Below are 21,719 nucleotides of genomic sequence, written 5' to 3'. Positions count from 1 at the left end.
CATTAAACAAATATACATAGGAACACGCACACACAAGCCTCCACGATCATCCTGTCTGCTGCCATTACACAGATATACACAGAACCAAACACGCACACATACACACACACTCTCTCTCCAGCGATTAAGCAGGTATAACTAGAAACGCACACACATCTCGACACCATCACCCTGTCCCCTGCCATTAAACAGACATACACAGGAACACACACACACACACACGCACAACCCTTGACACCCAATTTCTTTCCCGTCATTAAGCAGATATACACAGAAACAAACACACAACCCTCCATGACCACCCTGTCTCCTGCAATTAAACAGATACATACAGAAATCCACACACAAAACTCTAGCAACACCCTGTCTCTGGCAGAAACACTCACTGACCATTTTCCATCACCACACTGTCTCCTGCTATTCAACAGAAATTTACAGAAACATGCAGACAACCCTTCACCACTACCCTGTCTCCTGTCATTAAACAGATATACACAGGAACATACACACACCACCCTGTTCTCGTCATTAAACAGATATGCACTGAAACACACACACATACCCAACCCTCCACCACCACCCTGTCTCCTGTCATTAAACTGATATACACAGAAACACAGACCCATACATCGCTCTACCACCACCTTGTCTCCTGTAATTAAACAGATATGCAATGAAACACACACATATCTCTCCACCACCACCCTGTCCCCAGCACTTAAATAGATATACGCAGAAACACACACACGCACAACCCTTCCAAGACCACCCTGTCCCCAGCACTTAAACAGACATACACAGAAACACACACGCAACCTTCCATCACCACCCTGTCTCCTGCCACTGAGCAGATATACACAGAAATGCACACACACATCCCTCGAGCACCACCGTGTCTCCTGGCATTAAACAGATATACACAGAAACACACAAACCTTCCAAGAACATCCTGTCTCCTGCCAGTAAGCACATAGACACAGAAACACAGACACACTACATTCCACCACCACACTGTCCCTTGCCATTAAATAGATTTACGCCGAAACACTCACACATCAGCCTCCTCTACCACCGTGTCCTGCAATTAAACCGATATATACAGAAACATACACACATATTTCAAGTACCACCCTGTCTCCTGTCATTAAACAGATATAGACAGAAACACACACACATCCCTCCTCCACCACACTATCTCCTGTCATTAAACAGTTATACACAGAAACACGCACACACACTATCCTCCACCACCAACCTGTCTCCATCCCTTAAATAGATGTATACAGAAACACACTCACAACAATCCACGAGAACCCTGTCTCCTGCTATTAAACAGGTACACACAGATATACGCACACAACCCTCCATCACCACCCTGCCTCCTGCTATTAAACAGGTACACACAGAAATACACACACAATCCTCCATCACCATTCTCTCCTGCCATTAAACAGATATACACAGAAACACGCACACATGCAGAACCCTCCACCACCAGCCTGTTTGCTGCCATTAATCAGATAGACACATAAACACGCACACACCTCCCCAATCACACACTCTCCGGTGATTAAACAGATCTAAACAGAACCCACACATCTCGACACCAACACCCTGACTCCTGCCATTAAACAGACATACACAAACACACGTACACACACACACACACACACACACACACACGACACACAACCCTTCAACAGCAATTTGTTTCCTGTCATTAAGCAATTAAACAGATATTTACAGAAGCGTATAGACAACCCTCCACCACCACCTGGTCTCTTGTCATTAAACAGATATACACAGAAACACGCACACCCATTCCTCCAACACCACCCTGTCTCCTGACATTAAACAGAAATGCACTGAAACACACACATCCCTCCACCATCACCCGTGTTTCCTGCCTTTAATCAGATATACACAGGAACACACACTCAAGACACTTCACCACCACCAATCTGTCTCCAGCCCTTAAATAGATATTAACAGAAACACACACTCACACAACCCTCCAAGACCACCATGTCTCCTGCCATTGAGCAGATATACACAGAAATGGAGACATGCATTACACTCAACCACCTCCCTGTCTCCTGCCATTAAACAGATATACACAGAAACACACATACAACCTTCCACGAACATCCTACCTACGCACAAACCTCCAACACCACCTTGTTCTCTTGCCATTGAGCAGGTATATGCAGAAATACACACACACACAACCCTCGACCACCACCCTTTCTCCTGCCAATATCCAGATATACACAGAAACACACACACAATCCTCCAACACCACCTTGTTCTCCTGCCATTGAGCAGAGATATACAGAAATACACACACATACACAACCCTCCACCACTACCCTGTCTCCAGCTCTTAAACAGATCTACCAGATACACACACACACAAACCGCCAGGACCACCCTGTCTCCTTCCCATAAACAGATACACACCAACAACACAGACACAAATCCCTCCACCAAATCCCTGTCTCCTGAAATTAAACATATTTACACAGAAACGCACACACCATCCTCCTCCACCACCCTGTCCCCTGCAAATAAACAGATATAGACAGAAACATGCACGCATACCTTCAGCACCACCCTGTCTCAGGTCATTAATCAGTTATATACAGAAACACACACACAACCCTCCAACACCACCCTGTTCTCCTGCTGTTGAGTATATATAAACAGAAATACATGCACACAAACCCTCGCCCTCTACCCTGTCTACTGCCATTAAACAGATATACACCGAAACACGTGCACCCAATTCCTCCAACAGACCTTGTCTCCTGCATTTTAACATATATTCACACAAACACACAGACACACCACCCTCCTCCACCACCCTGTCTCCAGCAATTAAACAGATATATACAGAAACATAAATGCATATCTTCAGCACCACCCTGTCTCCTGCCATTAAACATTCATACACAGAAACACACACGCACACACAACCATTGACCACCAATTTGTTTCCTGTCATTAAGCAGAAACACAACCTCCACAACCATCCTGTCTACATTCATTACACAGTTATATACAGAAACACACACTCACCAACCTCCAAAACCACCCTGTCTCCTGCAATTAAACAGATATTTACAGAAACATGCAAGCAATCCTCCACCACACTGTCTCCTGTCATTGAACAGATATACACAAAAACACACACACACCACCACCACCACTCTCTCGCCTATCATTAAACAGATATACGCAGAAACACACACACACCACCTTCCACCACAACCCTGTCTCCTGCCATTAAACAGATATACATAGAAATACACACACAGCGGCACGAAGGCACATTGTTTTCTGCCATTAAGCAGATATGTGCAGGTAAACATGAACAACCATCAACCGCCATCATGTCTCCTACCATGAAACAGATGTACTCAGAAACAAACACATACCAGCCTCCACCACCAGCCTGTCTCCTGCAATTAAACAGATAAAAACAGAAACACACACATAGAGAACCCTCCACCACCACCCTGTTTGCTTCCATAAATCAATTATACACAGAAACACACACACAACCTTCCACAACCATCCTGTCTCCTGCAATTAAACAGATATACACAGAAACACGCACACACGATATTACACCACCAAGTTGTTTTCTACCATCGATCAGATGTACCCAGAAACACACACAACTCTCCACTACGACCCTGTCACCCGCTATTAAACCGATGTATGCAGAAACACACACACACAACCCTCCACCACCACCTTATTTCCTGCCATTCAGCAGATTTTCACACAAACACACATACCATACTCCACCACCACCCTGTATCCTGCAATTAAACAGGTATACACAGAAACACACACATAAACCTCCATCACCAGCCTGTCTCCAGCCAGTAAACAGATATACACAGAAACACATACAACCTTCCACGAACACCCTGCCTCCTGACCTTAAACAGATATACGCAGAAACACACATACATACACAACCCTCCACCCCCACCCTGACTCCTGCCAGTAAGCACATGGATATAGAAACAAGTACAGTCTACCCTCCACCATCACCCTGTTCTCCTACCAGTAAGCACATAGACACAGAAACTCAGAAAATATACTCTCCACGACCACCCTGCCCCCTGCCATGAAACAGATATACGCAGAAACTGACAAACGCACACAAGCACACGCAACACTCCATGAACACCCTGCCTCCAGCCATTGGTCAGATATACACAAACACACACACACACACACCAAACTGTCTCGTGTCATTAACCACATATACACAGAAACACACTCACTCAAACCTTCTTGACCACCCTGTCTCCTGTCATCAAACAGTTATACACTTCCACGAAATTTACAGCTGGGGGAACGGCAGTTACGATGCGATTCGGCAAGATTTAGGAAGCGTAGGATGGGGAAGGAATCTGCAGGGGATGGACATATCAGGAATGTGGAGCTTATTCAAGGGAAACCTCCTGAGTGTCCTAGATAAGTATGTACCTGTCAACAGGCTCTCCCTGTAGAGCGCGGGAGCCGTGGTTTACGAAGGACGTGGAATCTCTGGTCAAGAGGAAGAGGGAGGCTTATGTTAGGATGAGATGTGAAAACTCAGAGCGAGGAGGAGACATGAGAAGCTGTTGGCGGATAGGATCAGGGTAAACCCTAAGGCTTTCTATAGGTATTTAAGGAATAAAAGAATGACAAGAGCAAGATAAGGTCCAATCAAGGATATTAATGGGAAGTTGTGTGTGGAGTCAGAGGAGATAGGGGAAGCACTAAATTAATATTTTTCGACGGTATTCACTCTAGAAAACGATAATTTTGCCGAGGAGAATACTGAGATCCAGGGAACTAGACTAGGTGGGATTATACTCGATACTCTGACCAATAAAGGAAAGCATACCAAACGCCTTCTTCACTATCTTATCTACCTGCGACTCCACTATCAAGGAACTATGAACCTGCACTCCAAGGTCTCTTTGTTCAGCAACACTCCCTAGGACCTTACCATTAAGTGTATAAGTCCTGTGAGGATTTGCTTTTCCAAAATGAAGCACCTCACATTTATCTAAATTAATCTCCATCTGCCATTCCTCACTGCATTGACCCATCTGATAAACAGGAGACATTGAGGTCTGCAGCTTCTGGCGATTAGAGTTGAGAGTGTAGTGCTGGAAAAGCACAGCAGGTAAGGCAGCATCCGAGAAGCAGGAAAGTGACGTTTCGGGCAGGAGCCCTGCATCAGGAATGAGGCTGGGAGACTTGGGGGTGGAGAGATAAATGGGAAGGGGGTGAGATTTGGGTGAAGGTAGCTGAGAGTGCAATAGGTGTTTGGAGATGGGGTAAGAGTTCTAGGTCAAAGAGGAGGGTGGAGCAGATTGGTGGGAAGGAAGATTGACAGGTGGGACAGGTCATGAGGGTGGTGCTGAGCTGGAAGGTTGGAACTGCGGTAAGTGGGGAAGGGGAAATGAGGAAACTGGTGAAGTCCACATTGATGTCATGGGTTTGAAGGGTCCCAAGGCAAAAGAAAAGGCGTTCTTCCTCCAGGCGTCGGGTGGTGAGGGAATGGCGGTTGGAGGAGGCCCAGGACCTGCATGTTTTCGGCAGAGTGGGTGGGGGAGTTGAAATGTTTGGCAACAAGTCGTTGGGTTGATTTTCAGGTATCCTGGAGACTTTTTGTGAAGTGCGCTGTGAGAAGGCGCCCAGTCTCCTCATCTCCCGTACATTGAGGACATGGGACAACTTCTCACAGAGCAGGTTAGAGAACACCTCCGGACACTGGCACCACTCAACCCCACCGCCCTGTTGGGCAGGATTAGAACCTGTGTGGGCAAGCCCCAATGGATTTCTAACCCACCGTCTAAACCACACGACTACAACTACATGCTTACAGAGGTTACAGAGCTAAGGAGGATTGTAGGGACTGGAAGAGGTTTCACAGTTTATGAGTGCAGTGGGGACTGGAGGAAAATACCAAAATAGGGAGGGTTTACGTTTGAAGGATTCTGCAGAAAGATTTTACAGGGTTACTGCAGGATTCTTGACAGTGAGGAGTAGCAGAAATATCTTGGGTCAATGTCCAGGGATCCTTCACAGTTGCGAACCACGTTGTTAGGGTTGTTAAGAAAGCCAATGATGTGTCGGCTTTCGTTTGCAGGGGCCTTGAGTTTAAGAGCTGTGAGGTTATGTTGCAGCTCGATACATCCTGTTGTTAGACCACAATTAGAATATCGTGTTCAGTTCTGTTTGCCTCATTACAGGAAAAATGTGGAAGTTTTGGAGAGGTTGCAGAGGAGATTTATCAGGATGTTACCTGGTCTGGAGGGGAGGCCTAACGAAGAAAGGTTGAGGAATCCTGGGCTTTTAATTTTGGAATGAAAAAGGATGAGAAGTGACTTGATAGAGGTACGAGATTATGAGAGGCAGACATAAGGTGGGTGGCCTGAGATTTTTCCCAGTGCGAAAATGGCTATAACTAGGAGGCAGAATTGTAAGGTAATTGGAGGAAGGTTGAGGGGAGATGTCAGAGGTAGCTTCTTTACACAGAGTGTGGTGGGTGAGTGGAATGTATTGCCAGTGTGGGTGGTAGAGTCAGATACATTAGGGACATTTAAGTAATATTTAGATAGACACATGAATGATAGCAAAATGAATTTCTCAAAATGGAGACCTGTGACCAATGGTGTTCCACAGGGATCCGTGCTGGGACCACTGTTGCTTGTGATACATATCAATAATTTGGTGGAAGGTATTGGTTCCTTGATTGGCAGGTTGCAGATGAGACTAAGATTGGTGGAGTAGCAGATAGAGAAGGGGACTGTCAGAGAACACAGCAGAATATAGATAGATTGGAGAGGCGGGCTGGGAAATGGCAGATGGAGTTCAATCCAGACAAATGCGAGGTGATGCATTTCGGATGATCTAATTGGAAAGTGAACTATACAGTAAATGGAAAAGTCCTGGGGGAAATTGATGTACACTGAGATCTGGGTATTCAGGCCCATTGCTCTTTAAACGTGGCAACGCAGGACAGTAAATTGGTCACGGCGGTATATGGCATGCTTTCCTTTATTCGAAGGGGTATCGTGTACAAAAGTTGGCAGGTCACGTTACAGTTGTATATGACTTTGATTGGTCACATTTATAATATTACATACAGTTTTAGATTAGATTACTTACAGTGTGGAAACAGGCCCTTCGGCCCAACAAGTCCACACCGCCCCATCGAAGCGTAACCCACCCATACCCCTACATCTACATTTACCCCTTACCTAACACTATGGGCAATTTAGCATGGCCAATTCACCTGGCCTGCACATCTTTGGACTGTGGGAGGAAACCGGAGCACCCGGAGGAAACCCACGCAGACACAGGGAGAACGTGCAAACTCCACACAGTCAGTCGCCTGAGGCGGGAATTGAACCCGGGTCTCAGGCGCTGTGAGGCAGCAGTGCTAAACACTGTGCCACCGTGCCGCCCACTGCCACCGTGCCGCCCACGGTGCCACATTACCAAAAGGAGGTGCATGCTTTGGAGAGAGTGCAGAGGATGTTCACCAGGAAGTTGCCTGGTATAGAGGGCGCTAACAATAAGGAGAGATTGAATATTTTCGGATTATTTTCATTAGAAAGATGAAGGTTTACTGGGGACCTGATTGAGGTCTGCAAAATCATGTGAGGTATAGACAGGATGGATAGCAAGAAGCTTTTTTCCCCAGAGTGCGGAACTCAATTACTAGGGGTCATGAGTTCAAAGCGAGAGGGGAAAGGTTTAGGGCAGATAGGCTGGAAAGATCTTTATGCAGAGGGTGATGGGGACAGGGGACGCGTGGCCAGCAGAGGTGGTACAGGCGGGAACGATAATGTCACTTAAGATGTATCCAGACAGATGCATGAATGGGGAGGGAGCAAAGGGGTACATATCCTCACAAAATAGGCGACAGGTTTCGACAGAGGATCTGGATTGGTGGAGGCTTAGAGGACTGTAGAGCCTGTTCCTGTACTGTGATTTTCTTTGTTCCTTGAATGGTTTGCAGGTAAGATTGATCTTAGAGACGGATAAAAGATGGACACAATATTGAGGGCTGAAGGGCCTGTACTATGCTGTACTATGCTGTACTGTTCTATGTTCTAAATAGGGAGGGTTACAATGACAGGAAGAGGTTTTGGGAGGCTAGAAAGGATGGTATCTGAATCAATAGATACATTAGGGAGGTTTACGAGGATTGTCCGCGGTAACAGAGACAGCAATGGTCTGATCTGGTGCAGACGACCCCGGGACTGGGAGGGTGGTGGGGACTGGAGGTGGTTTCACAGGGAGGGAAGACGATAGAGCCACAGGGTGTTACAGAAATTTGGAGAGCTGTAGGGTCTGCAGGAGATCGTGGAGATGGGGATGTTGGGAGGGATTGGCAGTTTACAGGGAGAAGGAAGTTGGTAGGATGGAGCGGTTTACACAGACAGGGAGAGTTTTCGGTGAATGGAGCAGATGACAGACATAAAGTGGGTTGTACAGACTGGAGGACCAAACAGAGATATGGAGGGTAGTCGTGACTGAAGATGTATATTCCTTCTGCAGATTATTTAGATATGAAGGGTGTGGACACTGACAGATATTGCAGAAGGGCAGTAACTTTGGTTGGAGACAGTTTCACAGATAAGGGAGCATTTGTAACCTTCTCCAGTTTGGTAAAAGTGGGAAGGGTTGTATGGGAGGGTGACATTTACACAGGTAGGGGTGTAAGAGTTGGAGAAGGTTATGGAGATGAGTAACTGGATGGAGATACAGGAGGAGTTCACATTGATAGGTTGTGTGTTAGCGATGGGATGACGTTACACAGATAGTGAGTCTTGTCAGAACTGTATCGAGAGAATCATAGGCTTTCAGTGGATTCTCCAGATGGGGAGTGGTGAAGGGACCTGTGAGGATTGTAAAGTCTCCACCGAGTAATCGTGTCTTTAGGACTGGAAGAGATTACGTAGATACAGACACATTGAAGACAATATGTGCCTCCTTCTTTTTATTGAACAGAGCGTCAATATCCCCCATCAGACAGGGATCCCTAAACCTGCCAGCTTTTCCCTTCACTCAATCAGAGACATATTGGATTCTTGAGATCACACTTTTGAAAGCCTCCCATTTGCCAGTCATTCCTTTTCTTTCACACAGACTCAGCCAGTTGATGGGAGCATGATGTGGTGGAGCCGGTGTTGGACTGGGATGAACAACCTTAAAAATCTCACAAAACCAGCTTACAGTCCAAAATGTGTATTTGGAAGCTCTAGATGTCAGAGCTCTGCTTCATCAGGTGGAGCACAATCGTAAGGCACAGAATTATACCAACAGGATAGCAGGGTCATGGAATGTAATACCAAACACATTTAGTTTCAGTTTTCATCTTTAAGAATGATTACCTGCACTTCAAAACCTGGTGCTTCGAAATAAACCTGTTGGACTATAACCTGGTGTTGTGTGATTTTTAATTCACCCAATCAACCTCTGCTCGATCCTGCCAAATGGCCCCAAAAGTGGCCCTACTCCAGTTTAAGACCTTAATATATGGACCTGCCTGAGTTTTGTCAATAACTATGTTAAACTAAGACAGCTGTGGTCACTGGACATAAAGTGCTCTCCGACTGCCAATTCAGTCACTTGCCCGACCCCGTTTTCTGAGGGGAGATCTCGTTTGAAGCCGCCTGAGTAGAGTGCAGCCATCTACATATTGATCTTGGAATCTTTCTTGGACACATTTGACAAATTACACCCCATATGGGCCTTTTACACACTGGGTGGTCCAGTCAATACAGGGGAAGTTAAAATCTCCAACTAATACTGACCTATTATTTCTTTTGGTACCTGCAATCTCTCTTCACATCTGCTCCTCTAGTACCCGTTGGCTATTTGGGGGTCCAGAACAATATCCCAGCAGACTGACCATCCTTTTTTAGTTTGTAATTTCTTAACATATGGCCTCATTTGATCACCCCGAAAGAGTATCCTAACTAAGCACTGTTGTTATGTCCTCCCTTATCAAAAGGACAACTCCCCTCCTCACTTACTTGTCCTTCTGTCCCGTCTGTAGCTTCTGTATCCTGGAACACTGAGCTGCCAGTCCTGCCCTTCGCTCAGCCATGTTTCTTTTATGTCTATAATATCCAAGTACCCGTAGCCAATCCATGCTCTGAGCGCATCTGCCTTACCAGTCAGGCCTTGGGCATTGAAATAAATGCGCGTTAAATCAAAAGTCTTTTCCCTCCCTTGACTGTGCCCCTCGATATCCTGGATAGAAAACTTGCTCTTGAAGGTTGATGCATTTTTCACTTGGCTGGTCAATGGGCCTTCTCTTACTCAGAGTCCAAAGCCCTGCCAAACTAGTTTAAACCCACTGCGATAAAACAAGTAAATCACCCCCAGGGATACTGATGTCCCTCCGGTTCAAGTCAAACCCGCCCCCCCTTGTTCTGGTAAAGGAGGAGATTGCTGGAACCCTCGTGGATATATTTAATAATTTCCTGGCTACGGGTGAAGTGCAGAATGACTGGAGGATAACTAACGTGGTTCCTTTATTCAGAAAGGGAAGCAGGGATAGGCCAGGTAATTACAGAGCAGATATTCTGACAGCAGGGAGAGGGAACTTATTGGACACAATTCTGAGGGACAGAATGAATCAGCATTTGGAAAGGTAGAAATCGATTATGGATACTCACCACGGATTTGGTAGAGAAAGATCCTCTCCCAAATTCAGCTGAGATTTTTGTTTGAAATTATGATTGAGGATTTTGATGAGGGCAGTGCAGAAGATGTGTGTTACATGGAATTCATTGAGGCATTTGACAAGGTCCCACATGGAACGCTGGTCCAACAGACCAATGGGATCCAAGGCAATTTGGCAACCTGGATGCACAACGGTGGAGGGTAAGTTTTGTGTTTGAAATTCTTTCAAAAGCGGGTGTACCACAGGGATCTGGGCAGCAACCATTGCTGGTTATTATAGAACATAGAATATAGAAAGGTACAGCACAGAACAGGCCCTTAGGCCCACGAAGTTGTGCCGAGTCTTAATCCTAATGTAAAATATAGTAACTTAACCTATGCACGCCCAACTCTTTCCTATCCATGTGCTTGTCCAGCAGTCGCGAAAGTGTCCCCAATGACTCTCCTTCCACCACCTCAGCTGGCAACACATTCCATGCATTCACAACTCTCTGCGTAAAGAACCTACCTCTGATGTCTCCATTATACCTTCCTCCTAATATCTTCAAACTATGACTTCTCGTACCAGTCAATCCTGCCCTGGGGAAAAGTCTCTGGCTATTGACTCTATCTATTACTCTAATTATTTTGAACACTATTATGTACATTAATAACGCGATGTGAAAGCACAAGGTATCATTTGTAAGTTTGCAGATGACATAAAAGGTGAGGCTGTTGTCCACCGTGAGGGGGATGGTCTCAGGCTACAATCTGAAGGTTGAGGACAGAACAGGTGGTGAGAGAGGAGGGGTATTGGAGTTTCTGATCAGTGAAAACATTACGGCATTAATTAGACAGGATATTCCTGGGGATCACCCAGTGAAGATATAATGGTGCAACGGAGAAATGAGACTGGGTTATCAGTTTGATATGACTGTACTACAGGCCCCCAACAGTCAGCGAGAATTTGAGCAGCAAATATGACGGGAGAACTCAGATATCTGTAAGAATGATAGGGCTGTAATGGTCAGGGATTTTAACTTTCCAAACCTAGACTCGGACTGCTAGAGTGTTCAGAGCTTCGATGCGAGGAATTTGTTCGGCATGTACAAGAAAGCTGTCCCAGTGAAAATGTAAATGGTCGGACTGCAGGAAGAGGTAAAACCTGACCTCGCCTTGGGAAACAAAGTAGTGAAAGGGACTGAGTGGTTAGTGGGGCAACAAATTGACAAAATGATCACAATTGTATTAGTTGGAAAATAGCGATGGAAAAGGACAAACCTGGTCCACAAGTTAAAATCAAAACTGGCCTTTCCTCAATTCAGATGTTATTACTCAAGAGCTTTTAAGAATTGATTGTGGAAGCTATGTGCAGGTAAAGGGACGTCAGGAAGGTGGGAAGCTTTTAAAAGGGAGTTAAAATGAGAGTTCAGAGCCATCATATTCCTGTTGGTGTGAATAACAATGCTGACACAAGTAGGATGACTTGAGGGTATTGAGGTTCTGGTCAACAAAAAGGGGACACATGTCACATATAGCCAGCTGGATTAAGTGGAATCCATTGAAGAACATTGTGGATGGAGTAATTCACTTAAGAGCGAAATCAGGAGGGCACAAAGGGGACCACAAAAAGCGTTGGCAGATCAGGCTGAGGAAAATCCAAAGAGATTCTACAAGTATATTAACAATAGAAGATTAACTAGGGGCAGAGTATGGCTCCTTGAAGATGAATGGAGCATTCCAAGTGTGGAACCACAGGAGATGGGTGAGATCCTAACCAAAAATATCATGTTTGAACTTACTGTGGAGAAGGACAGGGGATGTCAGAGAAATAAATAGTGAGGTCTTCACAAGACCCCACATAACAGGAGGTACTGGAGGTTTTTAAATGCATATAAGGGAGACAATTCCATAGGAACTAATCAAGCATATCCCAGGATATTGTGCGAAGCTCAGGAAGAAATTGTGTGTCCCATAAAGAGATTTTTCTATCACTGACAGCCACGGGTGATGAGCAGGGAGCCTGGAGGGCCTAATGTTGTGCCAGTGTTTAGGAAAGGCTGCGAGGGAAAGCCAGGGAGATAAAGACCAATTAGCTTAATGTCAGTGGAGCGTACATTGTTGGATACGATTCTGCGGGACAGGAGTTACATGCATTTGCAACGGCAAGGATTGATTACGGATAGTCATCACAGCTTTGGAGTACTGCATAGAATTCTGATCATCCGGATTGAAGAAGCATTTCCTGAAACTGTAAATGGAGCAAATATTGAAGAAGATGTTACTGATACTGGAGGGTTTGACAGAATCGGAGAGGCTGGATATGCTGGCAAGCAACATGGGGGGATGTGATCGATTTGGCAGACCAGGCTAAGGAGAATGCAAATAATATTCTACAGCATACAACTACACAAAAACAACTGGACAGACACTAGGGTTCCTCAAAGATCAGTGAGGCCATCCAAGTGTAGACACACAGGAATTGGGCGAGGGCCTAAATGAGCATTTCATGTCAGAACGTACTGTGGACAAAGACTAGGAAACAAAGGGAAGAAAAAGTATTGGCTTGTAAAGAGTCCCCATTACAGAAGAGGTGGCGCTGGAGGTCTTAGAACACAAAGGGAGAGAAATCCCTAGATACTGAACAAAGGTATCCCAGAACATTGTGGCAAAGTAGTGGCAGGGACACGAGCAGAAATATTTATATCATTGTCTTTCGCATTTCCATTGGGTGGAGGTGGCTGAGGGGTGACCTTATCAAGGTTTAGAAAACCATAAGGGTTACAGGTAAGTTGATTAGCCAACGTCTTTACCCCAGGGTAGTGGGGTCCATAACTAGATGGGATTGAACTGCAGAAAGAGAAGGTGTTTGCAATTCTGGAAAGTGTAAAAATCGGTAAGTCCACTGGGCCAGATGGGATTTATCCTTGGATTCTCTGGGAAGCCAGGAAGGAGATTGCTGAGACTTTGGCTTTGATCTTTGTGTCATCATTGTCTACGTGAATAGTGCCAGAAGCCTGGAGGACAACCAATGTTGTCACCTTGTCCAAGAAAGGGAATAGAGACAACCCTGGTAATTATAGACCTGTGAGCCTTACTTTGATTCTGGGCAAAGTGCTGGGAAGGTGTGTAAAAGCTAGCATTTATAACCATCTGGAGATGAATAAGTTGATGAGGGATAGTCAGCACGCTTTTGTGAAGGGTCGGTCATGCCTCACAAACCTTATTGACTTCTTTGAGGTGACCAAACAGGTGGATGTGGGTAAAGCAGATCTTGGCAGTGCAGATGAGCAGAGAGATCACTGTGTCCATGCACATATATCCTTGAAAGTTGCCACCCAGGTTGATAGGGTTGTTAAGAAGGCATTCAGCATGTGAGCTTTTATTGGTACAGGGATGGAGTTTCAGAACCATGAGATAATACTGCAGTTGTACAAAACTCTGGTGCAGCCACATCTGGAGAGTTGCCTCTGGTTCATATCACCACATTAGATGAAAGATGTGAAAGATTTGGAAAGGGTTCCAAGGAGATTTACTAGGATGTTACCTGGTACGGAGGGAAGGAGTTCATAACCTTCAGTTATGAGGAAGGCTGAGGGACTTGAATCTGTTTTTGTTCGAGAGAAGACATGTGAGGCCAATTGATTGAGACATAGAAGATAATCAGGGGGTGAGATGGGTTGGACAGTGAGAGCCTTTTCCCTCGGAAGGCGATGCCTAGCACGAGGGGAGATAGCTTTAAATTGAGCTAGATATTAATATTATTAATTAATAGATATGGGACAGATGCCAGTGGTACTCAGAATAGTCACGGAATGGAATGCATTGCCTGCAACAGTAGTAGACTCACCAACCTTAAGGGCATTTAAACGGCCGTTGGATAGGCATGTGGTTGAGAATGGATTAGGGAAGGTTAGATGGACTTCAGATTGGTTCCACAGGATGGCGCAACATTGAGGGCCGAAGGGCCTGTACCACGCTGCCATGTTCTATGTTCTGTATTCTAGAGGGCATAATTATGAGATGGGAGAGAAAAAACTTAAAAGGGTTTGGAGGAAAAAATTTTCCAAACAGAGGATGGTGCAGTTACAGAATGAGCTTCCAGGGGACGTGGTAGAGAAAAGTACAATAAGAACTTGGGAAAGACATTTGGGCAGGTACATGGAGAGGAGAAGGTTTGAAGGGATATGGATCAAATGCAGGGAAATGCGACTCATTCAGTGACTCTGGACAGCATGGACTAGTTGGACCAAAGAACCGTTTCTGTGCAGCATGGCTCTACCTCCAGTTATTGGCATGTTATACACACTGAAGAAAGTTACAGATACAGAGATTTTATTCTGGAATGCAGTACGTTTCAAATATGTGGAGGGACTATTGGGAAAGGAGGAGGTTACAGGGACAGGAAATGTTATTGGAGTTAAAAATTATTGAAGACGCTGGTCCGCAATCTTGCCACAGATACAATGTTGCAGAGTAGTGAGTCTCAGAACAACATAACTGACAGTAGGGGCAGTGACTGAGCCTGGGGTGTGCCTGTACTATATTCCCCCTCCAGCACTGTATCTATGTTATCTTTTGTGAGCCGATGTTTGAAGCTCTCTCATTCCTCTCTTCTCTGTTCACTGTGAGTGATCTTACCTCACTGCAGGATCGATTGAAGACTCCAGGTCGCCCTGCCCTTTGTCTCTCTGGCTAACCAACGATATTCAATGTGGTGATGGACGAGACACCCTGTAGTTGGGAAGTCGACTGATCAGGAAATGCCTGAGTACCGACAGGAGGCAGAGAAATAGACAGAATGGGAAATTACACTGATGCAGTGAGGGTTACACAGGGAGAATAGCACCGAATCCCAGAGAGATCTGGAAAATCCCAGTCTCCATCCCTGGCCTGTGCTGTTGCGTCCCTCTGGATTGGAGGATTCTGTTAGCTCAGGATCTGAAGTAGCTGCAAAAGCGAGAGACGCTGACAGAGGCAGCAATTAGACCCTCACAGTGAGGGATACCACATGGAGACAGTCTGAGTGATATCAGCAGAGTGCTGGAAGATTTCATAATGAAACAATTATGTCGGAAGAACAGGTTTAGGTTCCTGATGCACTGGTATCAGTGCTCAGCAATGAGCAACATTTGAGCGGGTGAAGTAATGGCCTAGTGGTATTATTGTTAGAGCATATATCTAAAACATCACCCAATGTTCAATGGAGACAGGTTTGAATCCCACCATCGGAAGTGGTGGAATTTGCAATCAATACTTTTTTATAAATTGCAATTAACAATCCATTAATAAGTACGAAACTATTGCTGATGTCCAAAATAACGTTGGTTCATCAAAAAAACACTTGGGGACATCTGCCCATCCTCACGTGATCTGCACGACATACTCACAGCAAAGTGATTGCCTTTCGATTACCCTCTGAAATGGCCGAGCAAGTTACTCAGCTCAAGGGCAGCTAGGGCTGGGCAAGAAAGGCTGGTCAGCCAGAGAAACCCATACCCCATACCTGATTTAAAATATAATCCATTAGGATGGTCCCACTGGAACTGGGCTGGAACCGGTGTCCTGGCCAATCATGTCAGTAGACTTAGGGACTGGGCTTTAAACTGACAGAGAGGATGCAGGGACAGGGTTCAGGTGAAAGGAGCTTTCCAAATCCAAAAAGAAAAGGTGAAGCATCGGAACAGCATGGGAATGTGGCTAAAGACAAGCAGAAAGGAACAGGAAGGGACAGAGTTTAACTAAAACTCTACATCAGGGAATCGGTTTGTGATAGGAAATGTATGTTTTTTTTGGAATGGACAAAGTCTCTGCAATAAGGTAGATGGATTTGTGACAGAGATAACAGAGAGTTAGACTTCAAGGTGACGTGGTTACAGGGTGAACAAAAGGTGGGCATAAATATTCAATGATTTGCAACCTTGCGGGAATTCAGGCAAAAAAGGACATTGCTATCAATAATGGATACAAAGACATTACAGAGAAAGCATTTGGCCGCAGATCATGGAGTAGAGTCAGTCTGAATGTAAATTCAGGCTATTACTTGCCAAGGTCACAAGCAGCAGAACAGTTTTAGCCACCGAACAGCATTTCATTGCTCATCGCTGCATTAAACAGGAACTCATTGGAAGTTTTAATAAAGGCATAATGACAATTTAGTGAAACTTCAAAATTCATATAATCTGGGACAATCACACTGACAACAGTGATATTGGAAGGGGAGTTCGGACAATTGTTTTCAGTGTTTCTTTGAATAACATAGTTACAGCCCTAGCCAGTTGCACAATGTCAGATCGACCGTTGTGTGATGAAATGTAGTGAATGCGAAATGTCACCTGGAGAGATCCTCCGGGAAATTGTGATAAAGTGCAGTTTAAAGCAATATAAAATGTTAAAGTGAATCACAGAAAGGACAAGCTACAATTATAATCAAAAATAGCCAATTACATGAGTTTAAGAGGAGAACTGACAAAGGTAAATAGGCTAAAAAGACTGAAACGTGTGTGTAAATGAACAGTGGAAAACATTTGAAGGAACAGTGTAAAACACTCAAGAAAGGGACATTCCATTGAAACAGACAAAACCTCAACGAGAAACCCACACCTGTCCCTCACTCAGGACAAAATCGAGTATGAGGTTGAGAAGATCACCAAAAAGTATTTAAAATCCGGAAGTGAGAGAGGGTTTTAGGAGTAAGAGTTAAAGGGATTGCAAAGGCTTTGCTAGCAGGAGGGGGGCAGTGGGAAGGGGAATCAATGTCAGGGTTTAATGACACGTCAGGAACAGGGAAGGGGAAGGTGCTGGAGGTGGTGAGAGTGTTACAGAGAGTGGTCAGGGTCTGAACAGTGTTACAAAGCCAGTACGGATTGCTGCAGTTGGAGGGGTTTGCAGAGGTAGGAAGGGACATATGTATTTTTATTTATTTATTCAAGAGATGTGGTTGTCACTGCCTGGACTAACATTCTTTGACCCCACTGCTAATTACCCAGAGGGTAGCTCAGAGTCAGCCATATTGCTGTGGGTCTGGAGTCAAATGTTGGCCAGACCAGGTTAGAATATTTGATGTCCTTGCCTAAAGCAGCTAAGTTAACCATATGAGTTCTTCCAACTGATCAGCAATACTTTTATGGTGGCCTCACCAATGTCTTGTACAGATGCAACATGACATCCCAACTCTTACTCTCAATGCTCTGCCCAATGAAGGTAAGCATCCCAAACACCAGCCTGTTTGCTTGTGACGCAACTTTCAAAGAACTGTGTACCTGCGTCCCTACGTCACTGATTGACAACACTACCAAGGGCCTGAACATTAACTGTATAAGTCCCACCCTGGTTTGTTTCACCAAAATGGAACACCTCACCTTTATCTAATTAAACTCCATCTACTATTCTTCAGCCCACTGTCCCAGCAGTACGGTTCATCCTGTTGTTATCACAGATAACCTTCTCCACTGACCACTTTACCACCAATTTCAGTGTCACCCAAGAAGCTTACTTACCAGGAAACCAATATTCCCATCCAAACCATTTATCCAAATGACCAACAACAGTGGACCCACTCCACCGCTGGTCACGTGCGTCCAGTCAGAAAAACAACATGTCTCCCATCACCCTCTGTCTCCTACCATCAAGCCCAATTTTGTATCCAGTTGACTAGCTCCTCCTGAATGCTATATCCTTTTACATTGATCATAGCTTATTACCCACGTTACCATACGGAACGTAGAACACAGAATAGTACAGCACAGGACCCTTCGGCCATGAGGCCATGCCAACCTTTTTTCCAACTGTAAGATCAAACTAATCGACATAACAGTCATTTTACTATCATTCATGTGCCGACCCAAGAGTCTATTAAATTTTACTACCACCGTTGTCAATGCATTCCAACGACATACCATTCTTTCCTTTCTCTATCCTACCATTCTCTATCCTTTTATCCATCCTCCATTGACCTTAAAATTATACCCTCTTGTAATAGCCATTTATGCAACAGGAGAACAAGTCTCTCACTATTCACTTTCTGTGCCTCTCATCATCTTGTTCACCTCTACTAAGTCGCCCCCGCACCCGTCTTCACTCCAAAGAGCAATGCCTCACAAACCTTCCCTCAACCTTTCTTCATAAGAAATGCCCTCCATTCCAGACAGCATCCTGGTAAATCTCCTGTGTACGCTCTCTAAAACTTGCACAACCTTCCTGTAAAGTGGGGACCAGAACTGAACACAATAGTCCAAGTGTGGTCTCACCAGGCTGCTATAATGATGCAGTAAAACCTCACGGCTCTTAAAATCAATCCACTTGCTCAGGAAAGCCAACACAACATATGCCTTTTTAACAACTCTATCAATGTGCGTGGCAACTTTGAGGGATCTATGCACGTGGACCCCATGATCTCTCTGTTCTTCCACACTACCAAGTATTCTGCCTTTCACCTTGTATTCTGCATTCAAATGCAACCTTCCAGAATGAATCACTTCACACTTTTCCAGATTGAACGCCATGTGCCACTTCCAGCCCAGCTCTTCCTTCTGTCAATATTCCATTGCAACCTACAACAGCCCTCTACATTACCCACCACTTCACCAGCCTTCATTGACAAACTTACTAACCCACTCTCAAACATCCACATGCACGTCATTTATGAAAATCACAAAGAGCAGGGCCCCAGAGCCGATTGTTACAGAACACCACTGGTCACTGAACTTCAGGATCAATACTGTCCATCTGCTGCCATACTCTGTCTACTCTGGGCCATCCAAGCCTGTATCCAGACAGATAGATTTCCCTGTTTCCCATGCCTCCTCATTTTCTGAATGAGCCATCAACATATTCTGCCATATCCTCAAAGGATTCATTTTGAGGCATGACCTGCCCCTCACAAATCCATGCTGACTGTCTCTAATTTTTAACTATGGTTTTCCAAGTAGTCATATATCCTGTCTTTAGAGTCCTCTCCAATAATCTGCACATTACAAACACTGGACCAAATCTGTAATTCCCAGGATTCTACCTCCTTAACATGGCCAGGACTCCAAAAGTCTTCCCTCCTCTGCCATGCTCCCCAGAGATAGGGACGAATATCAGAACAGGAGGATTTTGCAGACATTAGGAGGTTTGCAGGTTCAAAAGGAGGCTTCAGTAATTATGAGTTTTCATGATGATGAAGACATTTGAGGATAGAGGGAGGGAGGATTGTAGGGAATTAAGAGGTTTCAGAGTTTAGGTGTTTTGTTAGGGCTGCAAGTGGTTACTGAGTTGGGGAGGGTGTAAGCACTGGTAGATATTACATAAACATGTGGTTTTGGTTGCAATGGCAGGAAGAGGATGCAGGAAGCGGGAGAGTATGGGGTCTGAACGAGGTTACACAAATGGGAAGAGTTTTCAGGAGTGGAGGTGTTTACAGAGATATCAATGGTCTGATCTGGAGCAGAGGACCCAGACTGGGCGGGATGTGGGTAGGGGAGGTGGTTTCACAGGGTGGGAGTACCTTTGAGCCACAGGAGGTTACAGAAATGTGGAGGGCTACAGGGATGACAGGGGTTCATGAAGTTTGGAAATTTGGGAGGGATGGAGACGTTTACAGGGATAAGGATGTTTGTAGGACAGGGCTGGATCACAGACAGGGAGTGTTTTATGGAGCTGAGTCGATTACAGAGATAAAGATATTTGTATCGACTGGACGAACAAACAGAGATATGCAGGGTATCGTGACTGAAGATGGTTATAGATATAGGAAGGCTTAGGTTCTGCAGGTTGTTTAGACATGGAGGATGTGGAATCTGGAATATTTTTCAGAGATTAGTGCAGGAAGTTTGGTTGGAGACAGTTTCACAGATAAGGGAGCACAGCACTAACAGGAGGAGGTTGTAGAGGAGGGTGATGTTTACACAGATGGGGGTATAAGAGTTGGACAAGGTTATGGAGATGGGTAGATGGTGGAGACAGTGGAGGAGCTAATATTGACGGGGGATGATAGTGACAGGAAAGTGTTAAATAGATACTGGATTTTGTAGAAACTTGATTGGGAGAGTCACAGGCATGGAGTGAGTTCGACAGATCAGGATTACTGCAGAGACTGGAGAGGATTACACTGATAGGGATAGTGGTCGGGTCACCCCAGACTGTTGGTGTTTAGGGACTGGAAGAGATTTGGTAGATAGGGAGGGATGTAAGAGCTGCAGGAGCTTATGGAGAGTTGAAGAGTTGGAGCAGTTCACAGAGGGAGGTTTCTCAGATAGGAGTAGGTCACAGATAGTGAGGGTTGTGTGGTCTGAGAAAGTGAAAGAGAGGGAGAGTTTTCAGGTCTGGAAGAGATTACACTGACAGGAACCGTTGAAGAGAGGGAAGCAAAAATGCATGGAGAAGGTTACACAGATAGGGAGGTGAGGAGGGACTGAAGGTGAATACACAGACATGGAGGGTTATATTGTTAGACAGAGCTGAGAGGGATAGGGACTGGTGTAGTGATTTACACAGATAGGGAAGGTTGTGTTTTGGTGAAGGTTACACTGATAAAGACAGTGTTAGGGAGTGTTTCATGGACTACAGAGGAGCTCAGAGAGAATGTATTATGGGGAGTGGAGGAGATTGCAGACACAGAGATGACTGTCCAGTTGAAAGGAGCTTCTACAGACCCTCAGTGTTGTAAGGCTGGAGGGAGGTTACAATAATGAGAGAGACCAAGACTTAATTACTTCACTGATATAGAGCAAGTCTCAGCACATAACTGTCAAAGGGAAGTTGAGACAATTCAAATGAGTTTCAGAGATCTGAATGTTCATGGGAGTTTCAGGAGGGAACAGTGATTGGGAGTGGTGTAACAAATGGCAATAGTTATAGGTAGGGTTCTAAGAACAGGAAGAGGTGACAGATATATCTATCTTTGTAAGGACTGGAGAAGCTTACATTGGAAAGGAGTGTCTTAGAGACTGGAGGAGGTTACAGTGTTAAGAAGAATACTGGGGATGAGGCAAGGTTCAAGAGACAGGGATGGTTGGCAGGAGTGGACAAATATCTGA

This window comes from Chiloscyllium punctatum, chromosome 30 (assembly GCF_047496795.1).
Source record: "Chiloscyllium punctatum isolate Juve2018m chromosome 30, sChiPun1.3, whole genome shotgun sequence".
Classification (NCBI taxonomy): domain Eukaryota; kingdom Metazoa; phylum Chordata; class Chondrichthyes; order Orectolobiformes; family Hemiscylliidae; genus Chiloscyllium; species Chiloscyllium punctatum.
The sequence above is the reverse complement of the archived record's forward strand: the minus strand, read 5'-3'. Positions refer to the sequence as shown.